The sequence below is a fragment of the Aegilops tauschii genome, chromosome 3 (genome assembly GCF_002575655.3).
Source record: "Aegilops tauschii subsp. strangulata cultivar AL8/78 chromosome 3, Aet v6.0, whole genome shotgun sequence".
Taxonomy (NCBI): domain Eukaryota; kingdom Viridiplantae; phylum Streptophyta; class Magnoliopsida; order Poales; family Poaceae; genus Aegilops; species Aegilops tauschii.
This window is the reverse complement of record NC_053037.3, coordinates 579,239,417-579,261,707: the sequence shown is the minus strand read 5'-3', so window position 1 is coordinate 579,261,707 and position 22,291 is coordinate 579,239,417. Positions and strand designations below refer to the sequence as shown.

Below are 22,291 nucleotides of genomic sequence, written 5' to 3'. Positions count from 1 at the left end.
GTTTGTCTGATTACATGTGCATTCCTACTTTACCTCTTATTTACAACTTTGATATATATCTTCAGGTAAGGAAACCATCCTCAGGGTAACTGCAGAAAAGTCAGCTAGATGAGTCTGGTAGATTCAGATGTTTACATAGTATTTTTGCTATGAAACAAAGTTGTTTAGAACTCAATCTCTACAGGTCAAAATGTCCTTGTAATGCGGCAATAGTAAGCTTGCAGAGAACTGTAGTTGAAAGTAAAATGAACGATTCTGTTCCCTGTGGGCTTTGCTGCTGCAGAGAACAGTAGTTAAAAGCAACTGTAAGCATGCAGAGAACAGAACTCTGCTTCTGCGATTGAACCTTTGAATATACACCGTGCCTCGTGTTCCCTATGGGCTCTGCTACTTTTACAATTATGTTCTAAGCAAGAAACAGGTATTGGATATTTGAATTTGCTTACTGGTGATCTATGGAACTGATGTATGCTGCAGCCAGACTTAGCGAAGGTGTTACTAAAGAAACACATTTTTTGTAATGCTCCTGGTCGTCGATGCTTCACTCTTTCAAACCCTTTTGTAATTTGTTCCTTGTTAGATTTTTGGGTGTTACTACAGAAACACAATTTGTAGCACAGTTGCTGTTAAGAACTTAAGTTCTGCTTTTCATCTAAAAGTTCCAGATGCTTTGCATACAAAAGTTCCGGACACTACTTGTTTTTGTTGTTTCTCGACGGGTCCAGTAGATTCGGATGTTTATTCTTGCTGGGCAGCTGTTGTACTTTACATTTACTATATCCTGATTTTTACGGAAGTCTGCAGGAGCTCTGCTATTTCATTAAGTAGTGGGAAAAGAAAAGTGGTTTAGAACTGAACTCAATCTCGAGAACTCAAAACGTCCTTGTGATGCTGCAACATAGACTACTGGGTGAGCCATTGAACAGCAGGTACATGCACAACCGCTACTTCTCACCCTACCTCTAAGTACTTATTCACCTCCAACTGCAGCATCAAGTCTGGGTTCCTTCTGGTCGAGTTGGGAAGCTGTAGTTTACCATTCAGCAGCAGTTTATCATCTTTTTTATCTTATTGGTACAGCAGTTTATCTTCGCGAGATGGACCCTGCACGGGCCTGGAGGAGGACCGGGCTGGGGAGGCCCTGCAGGATGGAGCCGAGGAGGGTGGGATCTGGTTTCACCTGGCAGGCCTGGGTTTCCTGGGGGCCCTGGCCCTGGTTCCTGGGGGCCTGGGTTCGGCGGGTTCATCGGATCCTGGTAAGTTGAATTCTCAGCTAACTAATGGAGGTCATCAATTCATTCAGTTAGCATGTCAGTTAGCACGTCAACTGTTTTTCTTCTAAAAAATCAGTCTATTCTAAGAAATCAGTCTATTCACTTGCATGATTAGTGTTTCAGGGATCAAGTGTAATATTTTCAGCACCAACTAAAATCACAATTCCCAAGGGATGAAGCATGTACTAGTAGTTTAATTTTGTAACTCTGAATCTCTTTTGTTGTACAAGGGTACATCTGAAACTCTGGACGAACACTTCTTCTGCAGCTTCTACCTCCTGTGCTGCTGCTGCCTGCTCCAAGATTGCTGCGGTCCTCTGTTCGGACACCCGGGCCCTGGCGGTCCGCCGCCTCCTTTCTAGCCTGTGGATCTGCGGGTCATATCCACCACAAGAAACAATGCACTTGGGAACAATTTCTAGACTAAGTATCCGCGGAAGAACGCAGTTGTGTGAAGATATTGAATCTTGGGAGTTTTCATACCATTTTGCTCTGCTTTTGAAGTATTTTTTTAATTGATCTGCTTCACGTCTCTATTTTCTTGGGATGAGTACTTGCTTTATTCTATTTATCTAGTGGTCTTCTCGGTACTTGTTATTTATCTAGGGGTCCTCCTAATAGTCCGTTCTTTTTAGTGTGTTTCCTGTTTGTACCTTTTGTTGTAGCTGGTTAAATTCAATGCTTCCATATTGCATCATAATGCATTTCAGGGAGCTGAATGCCTTGCGGCCATTTTTACGTGTGTCTGTCATGATAGGTTGGAACAATTTTATCTCTTGCAGGATTTGGACATGTTTTACTCTAACAAATGATTCCAAATCTTCTTGATTTCTTGCATAAATAATGATAATTTAGGTTAGGTTCCAATGTCATATACTGGCCCTTTGCCCAGGAGCTAATAATTCAGAAAAATGATGGAGATGGTTAGGTAGGACTTGTGGAAACTAAGCTCACCACTATAGCGAGAATTAGACATGGTTGTAGTAGTATTCTTCTAGAAAATACTGGTACCACAACCTGAAAATCTATGAACATCTTATTACATTTTTCTGTTCAAGTTTGCAAATATCATCTCTTGTTATTTCAATTTACTCATTAACCATTTTGGATAAAGGCTTCATGTGATGTTTGTAGCACAATTGCTCTTTATAAATTCAGCTGTGCTCTTTTGCATACCAAAGTTTTTGCTTCAGTCAACCGTAAATGCCCCTGAAAAATTGATGTCTCCTGGAGCTGTGCTGATGTGGAGGGCATGTGCGGGTCGCTGTGGGGCACGCACAGATGCGTCTGCCCATCTTCGACAAGGTCAGCTTGCTGCACAGACGAAAACCTATGCTAGCTATCTCAATTATTCAGCTATTTTCTTGCTGGTCAAATTGTCAAATCCTGAGTAGTATATCAAGCTTAACTGTACGTATACATGTCAAGTTTAGTCTGTCTGCAACCCATGCTTTGAACACCTCTAAGTTGCCTGGCCGACTTGGTCTGCACCTGATTGAGAACGAAGTTGTTCACCAGTAGCTGTTTGTCTGATTTAGATTTACAACTCTGTTATATATCTTCAGGTAAGGGAAGTATTCACAACTTTTTAGAAGCTTCTGTTTGTAACAAACAGAAGATAAATGGACAAAACTATACGCTAGTCCTGCACCTTACATTTGCAATTTGTTTGTTGTTGGATTTTGGTGTTGCTTCAGAAAAATCAGCTAGATGGGTCTGCTAGATTCAGATGTCTACATACTATTTTTGCTATGAAACAAAGTGGTTTAGAACTCAATCTCTAGTGCTCAAATTGTCCGTGTAGTGCTGCAATAGTAAGCAGAGAACAGTAGTTGAAATGGAAGTAAGATAGACCAGTGGGTGAGCCATTGAACAGAAGGTACATGCACAACTACCAGTTCTCACTCTAAATCTATAAATTTTTCACCGCAAACTGCTGCACCAAGTCTCGGTTTGTTCTTCCTGGATTGAGTTGTGAAGCTCTAGTTTACCATTCAGCAGCAGTTCAACTTCTATTTTTCAATTTAGTAGGAGCAATTCAGGGTAGGATGGATCCGCATGGGCCTGGAGGACCGGGCTGGGGAGGCCCTGCAGGATGGGGCCCTGGAGGCTGGGGTCCGGTTCCACCTGGTGGGCCTGGGTTTCCTGGTGGCCCTGGTTCTTGGGGGCCTGGGCTCGGTGGATTCTTGGGATCCTGGTAAGTTGAATTCTCAGCTAACTAATGAAGATCATCAAGTCATTCAGATACATGTCATTTTTTTCCTTCTAAAATATCGGACTATTCACGCTGGCAGAAGATTAGCGTGGTTTCGGGATCAAGTGTAAATTTTTTAGCACCATCACAAGCTTCAATTCCAAGCCATGATGCCCCTCTTAACCCTTTCTGTTTTATATATGAATAGAGCTGCAACTCTGAACATGTGTTTCTTCTGCAGCTTCTATATCCTGTGCTGCTGCTGCCTGCTCCAAGATTGCTGCGGCCCTCTCTTCAGACGGCCGGGCCCTGGCGGCCCGCCACCCCTTTTCTGATAGCCTGCGGAGCTGCTGACTACAAGAAACAACTCATTCAACTAAATATGCGTGGAAGAACCCACTTGTGTGAAGATATTGCATCTTGGAAGTTGCCGTTGCTGCTATATGTAAACATTACTGAAAATCATATGGTCTTGGTAGTATATATCTATACTTGTGGAGACCACTGTTTCTGTCTTACATAGTTTACCTGGTGCTACTGCTATTTCAGAATTGAATTACACTATTGAAGATCACATGGTCATGTCTCTCTCCTGGAGGTCATTGTTTCGGTCTTACCCTGTACCTTTGCTGATGCGTTTCACAGCCTAGCTCTCTCCACTTTACACTTTGTTGATGCATTTCAGAGGCAGAGAAGTGCACCGAGTACTAGTGTTCTCTCTTAGTAGGTGCCGAGATAGCATGATGGAGTGAATTGCAGAAAACATCGACATTGAAGTCTAGGGTTGCGGAAACCACAATTCTACAGTTTTGTGCCAAAAACCACTAATTCCGAGGCTAATTTTTTGCAAAAAACACTAGTTGGCGGCTTTGGTCATTTTGATGACGATTATGACATGTGGGTCCCACTTTTGCCGACGTGGCGTAACTATTCGCGCGAGACGGTGTTAGATGGGCTTTGTTCTAAAATTCACAAAATAGTCCCTACTTTTTACATAGAGACCCTTTAATCAAAAAGAAAAACGCAATCAGCCCCATTGCATGTACAGGCCGCTGACCTCCCGCGCGTGTCTCTGTCGTCAACGCCGGCGGCGCTCATGTGGGTGCTTGCAGCGGGGGCGGACGCAGTGCTCCACCATGGCCGGTTCTCCTTCTCTCTCTAAAATAGCATGCGTCGCTCACGGCCGCCCAAATCCACGCCCGAACATTGACGGTCCAGCCATGGCCTCGTAGTAGTACTAAGCCTCAGCTAATGTAGCAGCGCGAACCCGATTCACTCTAGCGAGCTCCCAAGGCCACTGTCATGGCCGAGGACAACTGCCACACCCACAGCATCTCGTGGCTCGTCAAGGCCTGCATCCCCGTCGACCCTGACTGCCACATCTCTGTCCTCGTCGCAGTCCCCATCTCCGCCGCGTGCCCCGAGTCTCCCTCCCGTCGCTCCCCGCCGTCTGCCGCTGCTTCGCCGACTTCTTCGCGACCTGGACCTGTTGTTGCTCTGGCCGGAACTGCAGCAGCGCCTGGGCAAAGGCGCCGCCGTGGTCGGAGACAGAGACGGCGAGCAGGGAGGGTGGAGCTGGCAGCGCGCGCGACAGAGCTGGAGGAAGGCTTGGGCAGCCGGCCCTCCGGCACGCGCGGCAGCTGTTGCTCCTGTGGGGAAGCCGGCCCTCCGGTGCCCATGGCACGTCGGCCTCCGGAGAGGACAGACGAGGAGGCAGGGGCTTGATTGCTTTTAAATTTTTACAAGAAGGGTATTGATGTAAAATCCTCCGTCTAACAGCGTCGCCTATGAACCGTTATGCCACGTTGGCAAAAGCGGGACCCACATGTCATAATCGTCATCAAAATGACCAAAGCCGCCAACTAGTGTTTTTTGCAAAAAAATTAGCCTCGGAATTAGTGGTTTTTGGCACAAAACTGTAGAATTGTGGTTCCCACAACCCTAACCTTCAATGTCGATGTTTTCTGCAATTCACTCCAGCATGATGCCATCCTTAGGTGGTCAAACGCACACAACAACCTATAGGTGGGCAGGGGACCAACCGGCCAAGCTTAGACAGACCTCGGCGGCTCGGCCTACTGTGTTACAGGTCAATTCTTGGTGAGCATGATCTAACCGAATCGGTGTAGTTAAGCCAAACATATATGGTTGTGATTTTGTACCGATCACGCGGTCTGATCTGTAGAGATTAATATGGTGTGATTTTGTAATCAATTATAATCTTCGCAATTACTTATCGCCCATGTATTAATAAAAGGAAAGCTTGCAACAAAAACAATGCAGCTCGCGTAGTAATTGCTGAACTTTTGCGTATTGACATGCGCCACACACACTAGATGTCATGGTTGTCTCTGTTGTAGGGTGCCAAGCTTCATTTCCTCCTCCAACGCATCGAGGCATCGAGCTCTATCCGGTTCCAAGCTCTTGCCAAATCTGTTGCACCGAAGGTTAGGTTATATGTCCAAAAGCGCTGGTGAGTCATTCCTTACGTAAAATGAATTCCTTCGTTCACCTTCTCATGGGTCTCAGTATGTCTGATGCATGTCAATGTGCAAAAGTTCATAAATTGCCTTCTCGTGATTCCACTGATGTACCTGGCCATTGAATACTTGCATAGATCACCCAGAGTCGATCTGACTTTGTTCTTCGTGGAGGGGAAGTCGTGAAGACTAAGGTCCAATCGGACCAACACAAAAGAAGAGAAGTGGAGAGACACCGGAGCAAGTCTCACAGATCCAAGCAGCTGCCAAGCATCAATGGTGCCGCTACCGAGGCCGCATGAATCTGCTGCCCACGAGGAGTGCTCGATGACCACCCTCATGAATCCCTAGACCAGACCACACTGGGCGTCGTCGAGATGGAGCTGGGATGAAGAGACACTTATTCCAGTGGACCAAGCCGCCACCATCGAAGCCTCGCCGGGGGAAACCTACCCCTACCTACTGTACTCGTGCAAGACGAAGTCCCAGGGTTGCCCAGTCCTCCCAAGACTCCTCTTAGGCGGTCAGCTCTGGCATGACGACCTCTACAAGGATGCGCTACACAACGGAAGGAGGCAGTGTGTCCTTCCACCACGCAAGGAAGTGGCGCATCCGCTTAGAGTCCGTGGCCTTTCACTCCAATGCCTAGACCACCGGAACCACGGTGTCGTTGACCAGCTCCGTGCACGGTGACATTGCCAACCCGTCGTCCAGTGTGTTCTTTAGGACGACGAACACGTCCAGTCAGATGGTGAGGCCCCACAGAGGCTGCCACCTTTGGAGCACCAGGGCAATTAGAGGCGTCACGAGGATGCGCGTTGTGTGCGTGAGGCAGTACGCCTGGTACACCTCGGGGAACTTCTCCATGAGCCTTTTGAACTCACAAATCACATCATCAGGTCTCCCGACGCACTTTTCTCGTGCACCAGCATCACGGCCTTAGTGATCACCCTCACCGCATGCTCCATATGCTCGCTGTCTTGCATCCCCGACGTCACCTGCTCTTCTGTGGCAATGATTTGCTAGCAGAACTCCTGACCTTGCTTCTGCGATCTATTAGTGTTGCCCTTCTCCCAGTCGTCGTAAACCACTTGAGAGCTTTCGTCTGCGCCCTCATCATTTCCCCACTTGGTCGGTTCTTTATTGGGAAGTCCGTTGTTGTATTGTCCTTCTACGTCAGCGCCGACTGTGTCAATCTAGCGTTCCATGGAAGCTCCAACACCTTGATGGGAGAGGTGCTGCCCTAGACGTACTTGCCGAGGCCATAGCCGGATCCCACCTTGTAGTTCATCCGCTTCATCATCTTCACCGCCCTTGTCTTGATGGACACCAGGCTGGAGCTTCGATGTCGTTGCCCGATTGTAATGTTGCCTAGGGTAGGGTTGATTATGGTCTTCAGATGACGGACCTACAGGGCCAACGGCGATGAACTGTACCTGTCCGAGGAGGAGATCGGGCATTGGCTCTGGAGGTCCATCATCCAGTTCGTCGGACGTATCCAGGTGTCCAACAAGACAACGATGGTGAAGATGATGAAGAGGATGAACTACGAGGTGAGATCCGGCTTTCGCCTCGGCAGGCACGACCATGGTATCACCTCTCCAATCAAGGTGTTGGAACGGCTATGGAGCACTGGTTTCAGCATGGCAGGCGTCGAGGTAGAAGGACGATACAAGACGAACTACTCGATAAAGAACCGGATACCTGGACGACCAAGTGGGGAGATTACGAGGGCGCAGACGAAAGCTCTCAAGTGGTTTATGACGACGGGGAGAAGGGTGACGCTGATGGATCGCGGAAGCAAGGTTGGGAGTTCTAACAGCAAATCCTTGCCACGCAAGAGCAGGTGACACCAGAGATGCAAGACGACGAGCATATGGAGGACGCAGTGGGGGTGATCACAAAGGCCGTGACGTTGGCACATGAGAAAAGCGCGTCGGTGGAGCTGACGGTGGGCGACCTGATCTGGGAGTTCACAAGCTCAAGGAGAAGTTCCCTGAAGTGTACTAGACATACTGCCTCACGAAGACAACACGCATGCTCGTGGTGCCGCTAGTTGCCCCGGTGCTCCAAAGGTGGCAGCCTCTGTGGGACCCCCACCATCGGGCTGGACGTGATCGTCCTGCTAAAGTACACACTGGACGACAGTTCGGTAATGTCACCATACGCGGAGATGGTCGACAACACTGTGGTTCTGACAGTCTAGGCATTCGAGTGGAAGGCCACGGACTTTGATGGGATGCGCCACTTTGTCGTGCAGTGGAAGGACACGCTGCCTCCTTCTGATGTGCAGCGTATCCTTGTAGAGGTCGTCATGCCGGAGCTGACCGCGAGACGAAGCTTAGACAGAGACCCAAGCCTACTGTGTTACAGCTTGATTCCTTTGCCTAACGCTTGGCAACCATGGTCTAACCAAATCGGTGTATTTAAGCCAAAGAAATATCGTTGTCATTTTGTATCGATCATGATCTGATATGTAGAGACTGATATGGTGTGATTCTTTTTTTTGGGGGGGTAGAGATATGGTGTGATTGTGTAATCAATTATAATCTTGGAGTATCGCGCATGTATAAATACAAGGCAAACTGCAGGGTATTTCACTGCAAAAACATTGTGCTTGGCTTGGTGATTGGAATTATGCTCGTTGACATGCATCAACACGCTGTAGTCTCTATTGTGCCAAGCTTCAAGTTCTCTTCTTAGATGTACAACTTCATCCTCAACAAAATAGCTAAGGTTCACTCTCGTATGTATACCTTCATCTTCAACAGAATAGCTAAGTCGACCATCTAGCTCTATCTTCACGTGTTGGTAGTACTAGCTTATTTCATCAAATAGGTGACAATCACATATAGTGATGTAAGAGAGGATGTGAGAACACAGGGAAATATGAGGCATCAGGAGAGTTTGAAGAGGTGCAGCTAGACTACAAAGCTGCTCTTGGTGGCTTGAAATCCTAAGTTTCGGAGGGTGATCCTTCTCGTTCCAGTTTTATCAGCATTTTACAACATGTAAATTTTGTTTCTATACTTCTCGGTCATACTTGTTGGAGTAAAGTCCACGTACCGTGTTGGTTTTCCATTCATGGTTCCCCATAAACGCAGGTGAGACGTCACCATAGTTCATCTGCCGCACAGAACATGTGCACCAATACATCTCGAGTTTGCCAATTTAACATCGACCTGTAATGTTTCAGGCCAGTAGAAGGCCAGCCCTCCATTGTTTCCCTCACTATTTACATCAAAACCACTAAGCCCTCCAATGTTTCTTTCATTGTTTACTTTTTCAAAACCACTAAGCCCCAGCCTGCTGCGGTGCCTTTTCATCTTGTCCTTTGGGTGTCTTGTCTCGCACAAGAAAACCAAAAAGGGGAGTGTGCCTGGACCAAGGCACTAAGGGCGCGAACTGTATGGGAATTTCCCGCTCCCCACAGTTCCAGCTGAGTAGATCCACTTTTTTTAAAACCTTAGGAGTTAACACTCATATGAACAAACCAGACTGTGTAATTCGTAATCTATCATTCTTAGGCTGTGTTTGGTTGAGCTGCAGATTCTGTAAAAGCTGCTGTGAGCTCTGAGCTGTGAAAAAGCTGTTGTGAACTTTTAACTGTGGAAAAGCTGGAAGTCGTTTGGCTGAAACAGTTGTGAAACTGCAGATTTGACTGTGAATTGTCTATAATGACCCTGGACAATAATTCAATATTTTTATGTGCAACTTGACCGTAAAATAGTGATATATACATTGGTAGGCAATAGAACGACCGTTTTGCAAAGGAAAATTATGACAATTTAGATGATTCACAGCTAACACATACGAATTCAATGATTATACTTTCAAGTTGCATACTATATTATATATAAATAGATATTGACCCCATAATTATATTACAAAAGGCATGCACCATAGAATATACATATGGTTCGCATGATGATGACCTCCATCAAGATAGCTAACCTATGTTGCTATCGCAAGACAAGCATCGGCTATCCTACTACGAATAGTATCCATGGTATCTTCGTTCTCCTCCTCTTCAACGGGATCCGCTTGTGTTGGTGCTACTTCCGTCGTAGCACTGGAGGTACATACTCATCATCGGCATCACATTTATCAAAAAAATTATCACTCAACTTGCTATCACGAATGAAGTTGTGCAATGCCATGCAAGCAATGATGATATGCTTTTGCATACGAGGTGAGAAACTTGGGACCCCTTTCAATATGCGCCATTTCTGCTTGAGCACCCCAAAAGCACGCTCAACGACATTGCGGAGGGACGAATGTGAAAAGTTGAACAAGTCATACTTCCCTTGAGGTGGACGGTGACGACGAAGACGGAATTCTGGTAGATGGTACGTACTCCCCTTAAAAGGAGCAATATATCCTATTCGGTTTGCATACCCAGAGTCCACAAGATAGTATTTCCCTGAAAATGAACACCAAATCACCAAGTGAGCATCTCACATAAGAATATAGTGAATGATGACATGTGTTGTTATGTTATACCTTTGGGAGGTACAGTAAATGAAGAGAAGTGTGCTAATGCATGATTCAGGATCCTTGAGTCATGTGCAGACCCCGGCCAACCCGCAACCACAAAGGTAAACCTCATGTCAAAGTCACATATTGCAAGCACATTCTGAGATGTAAAACCATGTCGACATGTATGGTTAACCACGTCATCTGCAGGCACTGTCACTGGCACATGAGATCCATCTATGGCACCAATAGCGCCTTTGAAATGAGGCCAGAAACGTTCTTCTCTAATCTTTTCATGCCCATAGCTAAATGTAGGATCTCTGGGCTTGATGATATCTTTCGCTAACTTGCGCAAACATAACAAGACTTCCTTAAACTTTGTGTGAACTGTCCAAAGCGAGCGTACAAAATAATTTTAATACCCTGCCCCATGTATAACAGTTGTACAATATGTAAACATCTTCCAATTTATTCACAGCAGAACATAGCAAGCAATCAATGTCAACTAAATTCATATCAGAAAGGTACTACATAGGCTCCATTCACAACAGAAGCACAAGCAACCTGTACTAGCAAGCAATCTGTACTAATCAGTCAATCTGTACACAATTTATCCCAAATACACCACCTACTAGCAAGCAATCTGTACTCAGTTTATGCAAATTAACATGGACTCCATAATATGTACTAATCTGTCAAGAGTGCATCCATAATCTATACTATTTAGGAAGAGAAGTAACATGAATGAACCTACTGTAGCAGTTCGTTGGAAGGGGAGGATGGAGGGATGGAAGAGGAGGAAGGAGGGAGTAAGGACGGATGCTACCTCGCTGTGGAGGGCTGCGCAGCTCCGGTCGACGTCGCCGGACGGCCGGCGAGGAAGGGCCGCTGGGCGGGCGGTGTACTGCTCAGAGGCGGATGGACACGCAGGGGGACGGAGCGTCCAGCACCGTGCTATCCGTCATCGGCATCTGACCGCGAGGCGGAGTATGAGACCCCGTTTGCAAGAAAAAAAAAGCCATGGTGCGTGTTCTTACTTCCTCTCCTTGCTTCCTCCTACTCGGGATTGTTCAGTATGCATTTAGTTCATCGACTGTAGGCTAGGTTACCGTCTGTATTAACCCTATTCTGTTTTGCAGTTGAGAATCAGATGGTGACGCTTGGAACATTTAGCCCTCGGCAGGAGCCTTTATACACTTGGCTGAAGAATATACCACTCCAAGTGTTAGCTTTGCAAAGGGTTCCTGTTCTGCCAAAAAAAGGATAAGAATGCCATCTGCCATACATTAAAAAGTTTCTACAAGGAGATAGTGTGCAGTTATTTTGTTCCAGTGAATCTTTCTTATGCCAGAGTATGTATGTGTGAATTTTGTTTACAGTTTATGGATGATAATGGGAAAGTACACGGGTACTGCTTTGAAATTAAGAAGGACCGAGGAGTAGCCTAATTAACAAGGGTCAGTACAACTTTAGGTTCTGTAGTGTGCGAATGTTGATAGCTTCCAGGTACGGCAAGCTCGCTATAAGGATGGTCCTGGTATGCAATGATCTGATGATCTTAAGTGAAGTGGATCACTTAATCCTATTTCCTTGGACTATCTGAATTTGCATCTTCCTTGCACGTTACGCTCTGTCCTCTCCGTTGCACTCGCGAGTGAGCAAGACGTTACGCTCTGTCCTCTTCGGTTTATTTTGGATGGGGTGCTGGTCTTTCACGAAGTCCCCCATGAAGTTCGAGCCAAGAACCACCGCGCGGTCTTCCTAAAGCTCGACTTTCACAAAGCTTACGACACTGTCCATTGGCCCTTCCTTCGGGAAGTTTTGCTTCGAAAGGGCTTCGACGACCGCTAGGTGACCCGCATTATGCAACTCGTCACCTGCGGTCGGACGGCGGTCAACATCAACGGTGAGATCGGGCCTTACTTCCCCACCTTATGTGGGGTCCGCCAGGGTGACCCGTTCTCCCCGTTTCTGTTCAACATGGTTGTCGATGCCCTCGCGGTCATCCTTGATAAGGCCAAAGCATGCGGCCATATCCGTGGCGTAGTCCCCCACCTAGTGGGTGGGGGAGGGGTCTCCCTCCTCCAATATGCGGACGACACCATAGTTATGGTGGAGGGCTCCGCGTCAGACATCGCCAACCTGAAGTTCCTCCTCCTTTGTTTCCAACAGATGTCTGGGCTCACCATCAACTTCGATAAGAGCGAAGTGATGGTCCTTGGCTATCCTCCGGAGGAGGCTTTATCCATTGCGGACCGGCTGAACTACCGCCTGGGTTCCTTCCCCACGACTTACTTGGGGATACCCATTAGTGACTCCAGGCTCACCGTTGCTGATCTCCGCCCGACGGTGACTAGGATGCAGCACCGGGTTGAACCCTGGAGGGGGGTGGCTGTCGAAAGCAGCCAGGGTAATCCTAATCTACTCTTCGCTTGCTAGCCTTCTCTGGTTTCTCATGAGCTTCTACGGCCTTCATGAGACCCTCCATCAGGAGGTTGCCAAATACCAGTCGAGGTTTTTTTGGGCTGGCGAGGGCGACAAGCATAAGTATCATATGGTGAGCTAGCCCGACATTTGCAAACCCAAAGACCAGGGTGGCCTTGGGATCTTGTCATCTCGGCGCATGAACATTGCTCTCCTGACCCGTTGGTTGTGGCGTATCGCCAATGGGGAGGGAGGCCTCTGGCTTACCATCATCCGTAATAAGTATCTTCGGGGCCAACCTCTTGCCTTTTGCCAGCGTACGGGTGGATCCCAGTTCTGGCAGTCCGTGATCCAGCTTCTGCCCGTCCTTCGCATTGGCACGTCCATCTCAGTTGGATCCGGGTCCTCGACCCTGTTCTGGTTCAACCGTTGGTTAGGGGACTCCCCCCTGGCTGCGCGCTTCCCAGAACTCTTTGCCATTGCGGCCGACCCTCGGGTCTCTATCGAGACGGCCCTTATTGACTTAGGGCGTCTCGCTTTCCGGCGCCCCTTCGGCCCCCTCGAGGTGGCTGCTTGGGACTCCCTCCTCTAAGACATCGCCCTTATGCCGATGAACGTCGAGGAGGACCTGGATGCCCTTTCGTGGCGCCTTGAGCCGTCTGGCCGCTTCTCCACGAAGTCCTTGTACGCCGCCATTGCACCCTCGGCGGCCCCGGAGCCCTTTAGCCTGATCTGGGACATCCACCTACCTTTGAAGATCAGGATTTTCCTGTGGCAATGGATCCGTGGACGCCTCCCCTCTGGGGTTGAAGTCCTCAAGCGTAACGGCCCGGGCGATGGGATGTGTCCCATCTGTGGCACGATCGAGGATGCTAACCACATCTTCTTCTCGTGCTCTACTGCCCAGTTCCTGTGGGCTTGCTTCCGCGAAACGGTCGATGGACGGTGGTGCAATACCAACTTCCCCGACTTACTTGCGGAGCTCAACGCTTCCCCTACCCGCTACCGCCATATTAGATGGCTGTGCGTTGGGGTTCTCGCCTGGACGCTTTGGAACATTCGCAATAAGCTTGTTATTCAGAAGGTGCCTCTCCGACGTGCGACTGACGCAATCTTCAAAATGTGTGGTTACTTGCAGCTTTGGCGGCCGCTTAGCCGCCCTCAAGACAGGGACATCATCACCACCCTCCTCACCGACCTCCGCTCGATGGCTCTCCGCGTGGCACCCCCGCTGCCGCCCCCTCCCCCAGAGCTGGACTAGGCCGTCTAGTGGCTCTGTGGTGTGTGTGTTTTTGTGTTTAGGGCTTGTTGTGTTGTGCCCTCAGCATTTACCCTTATGTCATCTCTGTGTTCTTGTGGACCTCCGTGTGCGTGTGTGTGTGCTTTGTTGAATCTTGTTGGATGCTTGGCTTGGGCGGTTTGCTTTATAATATAAAGCGGGGCGAAAGCCTTTTTCGGTAGTGAGCAAGACGCTGTCCGTACACAAGATCCAGCCATCGTCTGCGTCGTAGGGTTGTCACGCACTAATATTTTTGCTGGTTGGATATATAGATTTGTTTGGATAATTTGTGTTGTTGTTTCTTATTTATAATTTGATTATTCTTTGATTTTTTTTTAGCAGTTATACCAACACCTTGAGGCAGCATTAGTCTGCTATTAACTCGCACACTCTCATTTTGTTTGTGTAGACCCTTTTTTAGTCATGTCGACAAGATAGTTGATGAAAATTCAAACAAGCTGCAAGTGAGGTGGACCGGTGTAATCTTTATAATGTGGTCAAAGAATAACCCCATCCCCCTCATGTTGTTTTTAATTCTAGATATGTTATTTTGAAGTTATTAATTTGTATTTTACTCTCTGATTTAAGGACTTTTCTTGACCATGTATGAAAGCTAAAAATATTTTGGTAGCATGATTTCTTTAATCATACATTTATTGTACATAAAATGTTAGAGATGTCCTCCTATCTAATTGTCAAGTTGTTTTATACACAGGAAGGTAGTACAATATATATGCAGCCTTCAAGTCAGGTATATATGGATTTTGTGCCAAGTGAGGCTCTTTCAATCTCCATGCCAGAGTCTGAAGATTGTGTTCTTCTCTGAGAGCTTCTTGACATAGGTTTGCCAAAACAACATGTTATCACCATTATTACCAATCCATAACTAACCATTATAGTAGTTTCTGATTTTTCTTCCCATGTTGGTAATTGGTCATACAACATTGCTAGCTGAGGTAACTAACTGCAAAATGTCACTCAAGATTGTACGCAATAGGGTAGGCAACATTCAAGGAGCAAACTAACAAAACGTTAGTTTGTATCGTTTCCTGGTTATTTTTCTTGGCTGGAATTTCTTGCAGTATAAATATTTTGGCCTATTTACATATATTAGATATTGGTGCTCGCCATTGAACTCCAGGACAATGGCACATTATCAATGCCATTTATTTTCCCATGAAGAGGCTTTGTACGACTGTTAATTTATTATTCTCACTGCCATCCCCAACCATGAGCTATCAATTTTACTATATGCTCATCTGTTTATGTTTTATACTTTTATATTATTGAAATTCATCCATAAATTACCGCAGCAACGCACGGGGTATCATCTAGTTCACAATATAGTAGGAAAAGGGGCCTTTACCCCAGTTCATAAGGGCCTTTAGTCCCGGTTCTGGAACCGGGACTAAAGGGTCGTTACTAATTAATGCCCTAGCCCTTTAGTCCCGGTTCTTACACGAACCGGGACTAAAGGCCGTCCACGTGGCCGGTGCGGGGAGCCCAGGTAGGAGGGCCTTTGGTCCCGGTTGGTGCCACCAACCGGGACCAATAGGCATCCACGCGTCAGCACCTGGCAGGAGCTGAGGTTTTTGTTTTTTTTTTTTGAAAGGGGGGGTGGGGTTTGGGGTTTTTGGGGGGTTAATTTAGGTTGTTATTAGGTAGCTATTAGAGAGAAGTGTCCTCACTTATATCTCCGTGCTTGGTTTACCAACGCTACGTACTGCTATGCCTAAACATGGCTTAGATTGAAGTGAAGGCAACATGTGGTGCATGTCGAAAGTAATACTAATCCGGACTTGATCAAGTTTGGATTGTACTACTTTCGACACGCACCACATGCATGTTGCCTTCACTTCAATCCAATCCATATTCATTTCACCCGCTGATATATAATAACTCTTCATGCGCGCATCATGCATCATCATATATAATAACAAGTCCTACTAATCATCATCATACAACTTCTACTCGTTATTAATAACAAGTCATACGATCATCATCCTCACAGTCATCGAACCAACCCTACTTAATTGTTCTTAGCACATGATCATCAGTATTAGGTAGGACCGAAATACCCTCTTTAAGGTAAAATAGCATAAAACAATATAGACCCTGACTCTCCATTATGGAGAATGGAGATCATCCGGTCTCCAATTCTTGCGCCTCGCTTCCTTTTGCTTCCAAGAACCTCCTTGCGACTGTCCATACATTTTTTCCATTCTTTGATTTGCATGTCTTCACTTCTTTTAGAAATCCGGTATGGACAGTTGAGATTCGTAGGATGACCTGGTTGTATATTCAAAACATCAAGCCTACCATTCTGATACATCAAATGAGGCACACAATCCTCTGGGATTATCTGTTGAAAAACATAGTAATAACTTCATAGTTAGCAATGATAATGTACTAGTTTTAGAACTATGCAAAATATGCACGGATGTCGTAATAGTAAGAAATCTTACCAGGGTATCTCCATAGTAGTTACCGTAGTTCAACACGTGCACTAGTGGCACATATTGACCATAATGTTGAGGAGTTTGATTGTAGATATTGTAATTCTCAATATCAGTACAAATCCGACCAGATGAGTTTTCTCCTTATAAGTTAACTCAGAGCCATCGGTGTAGTACGTTCTGTCTACCATGTTCCGCACATTGTTTGAACAATCAAAATAAGCTGTCAATGAAAATAAGCTGTCAACTATTTTGAAATGAACAATATAAATTAGCTAATAACTATGTTTGAGAAACTCGATCACATAGCGGTAGAATTGGAGGCGTATCAACAAGGACCCAAATGTCCATATTGTCTTGCTTGATGTCAGGATCACCAAGATCCATGGTGACAAGCATACCCCCATCAAAACCATACATCTTGCAAAATGCTTCCCAATTTTTGCAACCAAGATGGGTTACGCTCTCAGAATTATACAGCTTTACTTCAAAATCTATATCATGATGGGTCCTTAGGTGAATTTTCTTTGTTTCCATACTTTCATGGTCTTCAAAACCCATCCTCTCCAAGACGTAGCGTCTTGCATGGCATGTGATAAGCTAGCCGAATTGTAAAAGATGAAAAGTACACGTTGAAATAGTTGAAGTCGTGCTTAATTACGAAAAAATAACACTTGTCGTCGTTGCGTACCGTTTCAACATCGAAGGTCTCCTCCAGCTTAATACTGAAGCGCCGATCTTCGTCCAGGTGAGGCCTGTCGCACTGACCTCGGTCGTCGTGGCACCAGTCGCACTCCCCCGGGAGACTTTCGTCGTCCGAGTACGACATTTCCTATGTTCATAATTCAAATATTAAACATCTACAATTAAATATATGTACTAAAAAACCTAAGTTAGATCATTATTATTCATCACGGGTTGACTATCGGTTTGTCGAGTCTTTTCTTGAAAACTCTCAGCTCACGTGGTGTATACATTCGACCGTTGGTGATGGTCGCTCCTCCCTTTGTCCCCGTGTTCATTACACCAAAATGTCTAGCTAGCACACGGGAACAAAGGAGAAGCGACCCCCACGACAACAGTCGGGATTCTTCGTCCTCTCATATATATATGGTGGAACTCTCCCTCACTGGTTCCTCTCTGACATTTGCGACCGTCGGTGATGGTAGCTCCTCCTTTCGTTCTCGAGTGCATTACACCAAATTGTCTAGCACACGGGAACGAAGGAGAAGCTACCCACACGACAACACTCGGGATTCTTCGTCCTCTCATATATGGTGAAGACTCGACAGACTTACAGTCAACCCGAAATATCGTTTAATTATCTTTCTAAAAGAGGATTTGGCTGGTCTCACCTTGATGTCGGAGGGGGCGGTGACGGGGACGACGACGGGGATGATGGAGGGGCCGGGGGCTCCTAGATTTCTGCGAAAACAAAAACCTGATAAGCTATCAACTAATCATAGTGCTCTCCAATTTTAGCATTCAAAGTAGGATCGGAGTAGTTTTCCACTTTGAGCATTCAATAAGCAAAATCAAATCACAAAATAAAGTAGTATTCAAATTAGGATGCATTCAATTATAAGCAAAACTACATCATCTCCATGCGTCCGTACATCGTCGAATATTATCACTAATACACCTCGAATACTATCATACATATAGCATCGCTAGTACATCTAAAACAGTAGCGCCCGACGGGTATCGGCGCGGGCGGTGGACACCCAAAGGGACGGAACCATCACAGGATCATAGCTCCAGTGAGATCCCTGAAGAACCTGCCAGGTATTGTCGAACCTGCCCTCCAACGCAACCATGTAGCGACGGACGTGCTGGTCCTCCTCGCTGACACGGTGACGTACCACCTCCGCGGTGTCCGGAAGCCTCGGCACCGTCACTGGCCCACGCGAGCGCCACCAAACAAGGATCGGGTCAACGACGGGCTGGTTCCTCACCAACCTACGCCCACCGGAAGGTAGCACCTCCCAAAACCAGCCCGGCGGAGCCCAGTCCCGGACATGGCCGCTCTGATCAAGCCGGCCTCCTCCGCCGAGTCGACGACGAGGATGCGGGATAGGCATCGTCGACGTCGATGCGGGAATAATTGCTTTAACTAAAAAAACAAACTAGTTCTATTAATTTCCTTACTATAAATAGAATAAAGTAGTACTTACTAAAAATAAACTAGCTAGTTTAACTAGTTCTATTATTTTTCTAACTAATTCTATTAAACACTTTCTAAGTAGTACTTACTAAAAGTTATCGGGGAGGGGGGTACATATATCGACAACGACATACCCGATAAAAAAATAAGAAGATGAAGAAGACGAAAAAAAAGAGGAGAAGAAGAAAGGAATAGAGGTGGAGATCGAAGAAAAAAAAGAAAAAAAGAGGAGAAGAAGAAGGAATAGAGGAGAAGAAGAAAAAATAGAATTATTCTATTTTTTCTTCTTCTCCTCTATTTCTTCTTCTTCTACTCTTTTGTTTTCTTCATTTTCATCTTCTTATTTATTTCTCCTCTACTTCCTCTCCTCTTCTTCTTATTCTTCTTCTTCTTCTCCTTCTTCATCTTCTTATTTTCCTTTTTTCTCTCCTTCTTTTTCTTCTAAATATGAACATACATAAATGACTTTGATCATACACAATTTCTATGAACAAAAAAATCATAAAAATTCTATGAACAAAATTACAACAGAAAAAATCAAAAAAATTCTATGAAAAAATTGATATATTCTTTGCATATGAACATACAAACATTTGCATATTCAATAATAATATCACCAAAAAAATCTAAACTACACATCTAAATTACAACAACAAAATTAACTACACATCCAAATTAATTCAACTAAATTACAAATTAATCTAAACTACACATATATAATAGCTAGGGGGCGCGGCGGCAGTGGCGGCGGCCATTACAGGGAGGAGGAGGAGGGGATCGGGGCGGCGCTCACAGGGTGGCGGAGGGCGACCGCGACCGCGGCGGGCCGGGGCCGGAGGGCGGTGACGGTGACGTACGGGGCGACGGCTCGGGGGCGCGCAGCGGAGGCCGACGGCGGGGGGCGGAGGACGACGGCGACGGGCGATGGCGTTGGCTCGGGGGCACGGGCGACGGCGACGACGGCGGGGCAGCCTGGCGGCGTAGATCGAGCTCGCGGCATCGTCTGGCGGGGGGACACTGGCGATGGAAATCAGAAAATTTCCTAAGTGCTGCTTATATAGCAAAGGCTTTGGTCCCGGTTCAACGCACAAACCGGAACCAATACCCACCCTTTAGTCCCAGTTGGTGGCACCAACCGGGATCAAAGGCCTCTTTTCACCAGCGCAAAGGGCGGGAAGCAGAGGGTTTTGGTCCCGGTTGGTGGCACCAACCGGGACCAAAGGGGAGCATTGGTTCCGGTTGGAGCCACCAACCGGGACTAATGTGCTGGCGCGGTGCGGTGGGAAGTTTAGTGCCACCTCGCTAGCTGAGAGAGCTCAGCACCTGTTTATAAGCTGCGTTGCAGCTCAGGTGCTGAGCTCCTCTCTAATATGCAGGCATTACATGCCTACCTTTGTCACTGCCATGTTGGGCCTATTGGGCCTGCGGGCCTGCATCCTGGCCCATGTGCAGATGGGTTTCTAGTCGTATGCAGGCCGTGTGGCCCATTAGGCGGCATTTTTTTATTTTTTCCAGTATTTTTTTTGTTTTTTGAATTATTTATTTTCTTTTGATTTTTGCTTTATTTTTTTTATTCTTTTTGCTTTTAGCTCAGAATAATTATAAACTTTCTGTTACTCCATTAGTTTCCAAATTTGAATAGTTTAATTTTCATCCGGAAACTCGTCTGTTACAAAGGGATTTCATTTTTTAAAACTTATTTGAACTCCTGACTTTTTGTGTGTTCAAAATGCACCATTCAAAGCCACATCATCATTTTTCAATCCTTTCTGACTTCATTTGTTATTTTTCATGCATTTACTAATTATTTTGAGCTATAAGACCCTAAAATTGAAAAACATTTCAAATTAACTCTGAAAAGGTTGAAAGTTGGCATGATATCATCATTTCATCCACATAGCATGTGCAAGAAAGTTGAGAGGGTTACGGCAAAAACTGGATGCGCTTCGTGTACAAAACGGACAATCTATTTCAAAGTATCAGGATTTCATCCGGAAACTCGTCTGTTACAAAGGGATTTCATTTTTTAAAACTTATTTGAACTCCTGACTTTTTGTGTATTCAAAATGCACCATTCAAAGCCACATCATAATTTTTCAATCCTTTCTGACTTCATTTGTTATTTTTCATGCATTTACTAATTATTTTGAGCTATAAGACCCTAAAATTGAAAAGCATTTCAAATGAACTCTGAAAAGGTTGAAAGTTGGCATGATATCATCATTTCATCCACATAGCATGTGCAAGAAAGTTGAGAGGGTTACGGCAAAAACTGGATGCACTTCGTGTACAAAACGGACAATCTCTTTCAAAGTATCAGGATTTCATCCGGAAACTCGTCTCTTACAAAGGGATTTCATTTTTTTAAACTTATTTGAACTCCTGACTTTTTGTGTGTTCAAAATGCACCATTCAAAGCCACATCATCATATTTCAATCCTTTCTGACTTCATTTGTTATTTTTCATGCATTTACTAATTATTTTGAGCTATAAGACCCTAAAATTGAAAAGCATTTCAAATGAACTCTGAAAAGGTTGAAAGTTGGCATGATATCATCATTTCATCAAAATAAAATGTGCAAGAAAGTTGAGAGGGTTACGGCAAAAACTGGATGCACTTCGTGTACAAAACGGACAATCTCTTTCAAAGTATCAGGATTTCATCCGGAAACTCGTCTGTTACAAAGGGATTTCATTTTTTTAAACTTATTTGAACTCATGACTTTTTGTGTGTTCAAAATGCACCATTCAAAGCCACATCATCATATTTCAATCCTTTCTGACTTCATTTGTTATTTTTCATGCATTTACTAATTATTTTGAGCTATAAGACCCTAAAATTGAAAAGCATTTCAAATGAACTCTGAAAAGGTTGAAAGTTGGCATGATATCATCATTTCATCAAAATAGCATGTGCAAGAAAGTTGAGAGGGTTACGGCAAAAACTGGATGCACTTCGTGTACAAAACGGACAATCTTTCAAAGTATCAGGATTTCATCCGGAAACTCGTCTGTTACAAAGGGATTTCATTTTTTAAAACTTATTTAAACTCCTGACTTTTTGTGTGTTCAAAATGCACCATTCAAAGCCACATCATCATTTTTCAATACTTTCTGACTTCATTTGTTATTTTTCATGCATTTACTAATTATTTTGAGCTATAAGACCCTAAAATTGAAAAGCATTTCAAATGAACTCTGAAAAGGTTTTGTTTCTACTTACAACAAAAAACTTATTTATTTTATTTCTAATTACTTATGTATTTTACTTTAATTATTTTATTTTTATTTATTTTACTGCTGCTATTTTTATTTATTTTACTGCTGCTATTTTTACTTAATTTATTAAGGTTAATTTATTGTAGTTACTATAGTTTATTTTATTTTATTTTATTAAGGTTTATTTAGTTTTATTTATTTTATTAAGGTTTATTTATTTTATAAATATAAAAAAATGAACATAGATGCGCTTATAGAGAAAATTAAACCTAAATTCACAGTAAATTTCAATTTACTGTGAATTTAGGTGAAATTTCCTGTATA

General features: G+C 45.0%; 2 pseudogenes; one reads left to right on the top strand and one right to left on the bottom strand.

The window, feature by feature from the left end:
* Nucleotides 1-6,407: 6,407 nt before the first annotated feature.
* Nucleotides 6,408-7,408, bottom strand: LOC141020721 (uncharacterized; annotated as a pseudogene).
* A 12-nt stretch (nt 7,409-7,420) lies between these two features.
* Nucleotides 7,421-9,532, top strand: LOC141020720 (uncharacterized; annotated as a pseudogene).
* The last annotated feature ends 12,759 nt before the right edge of the window (nt 9,533-22,291 follow it).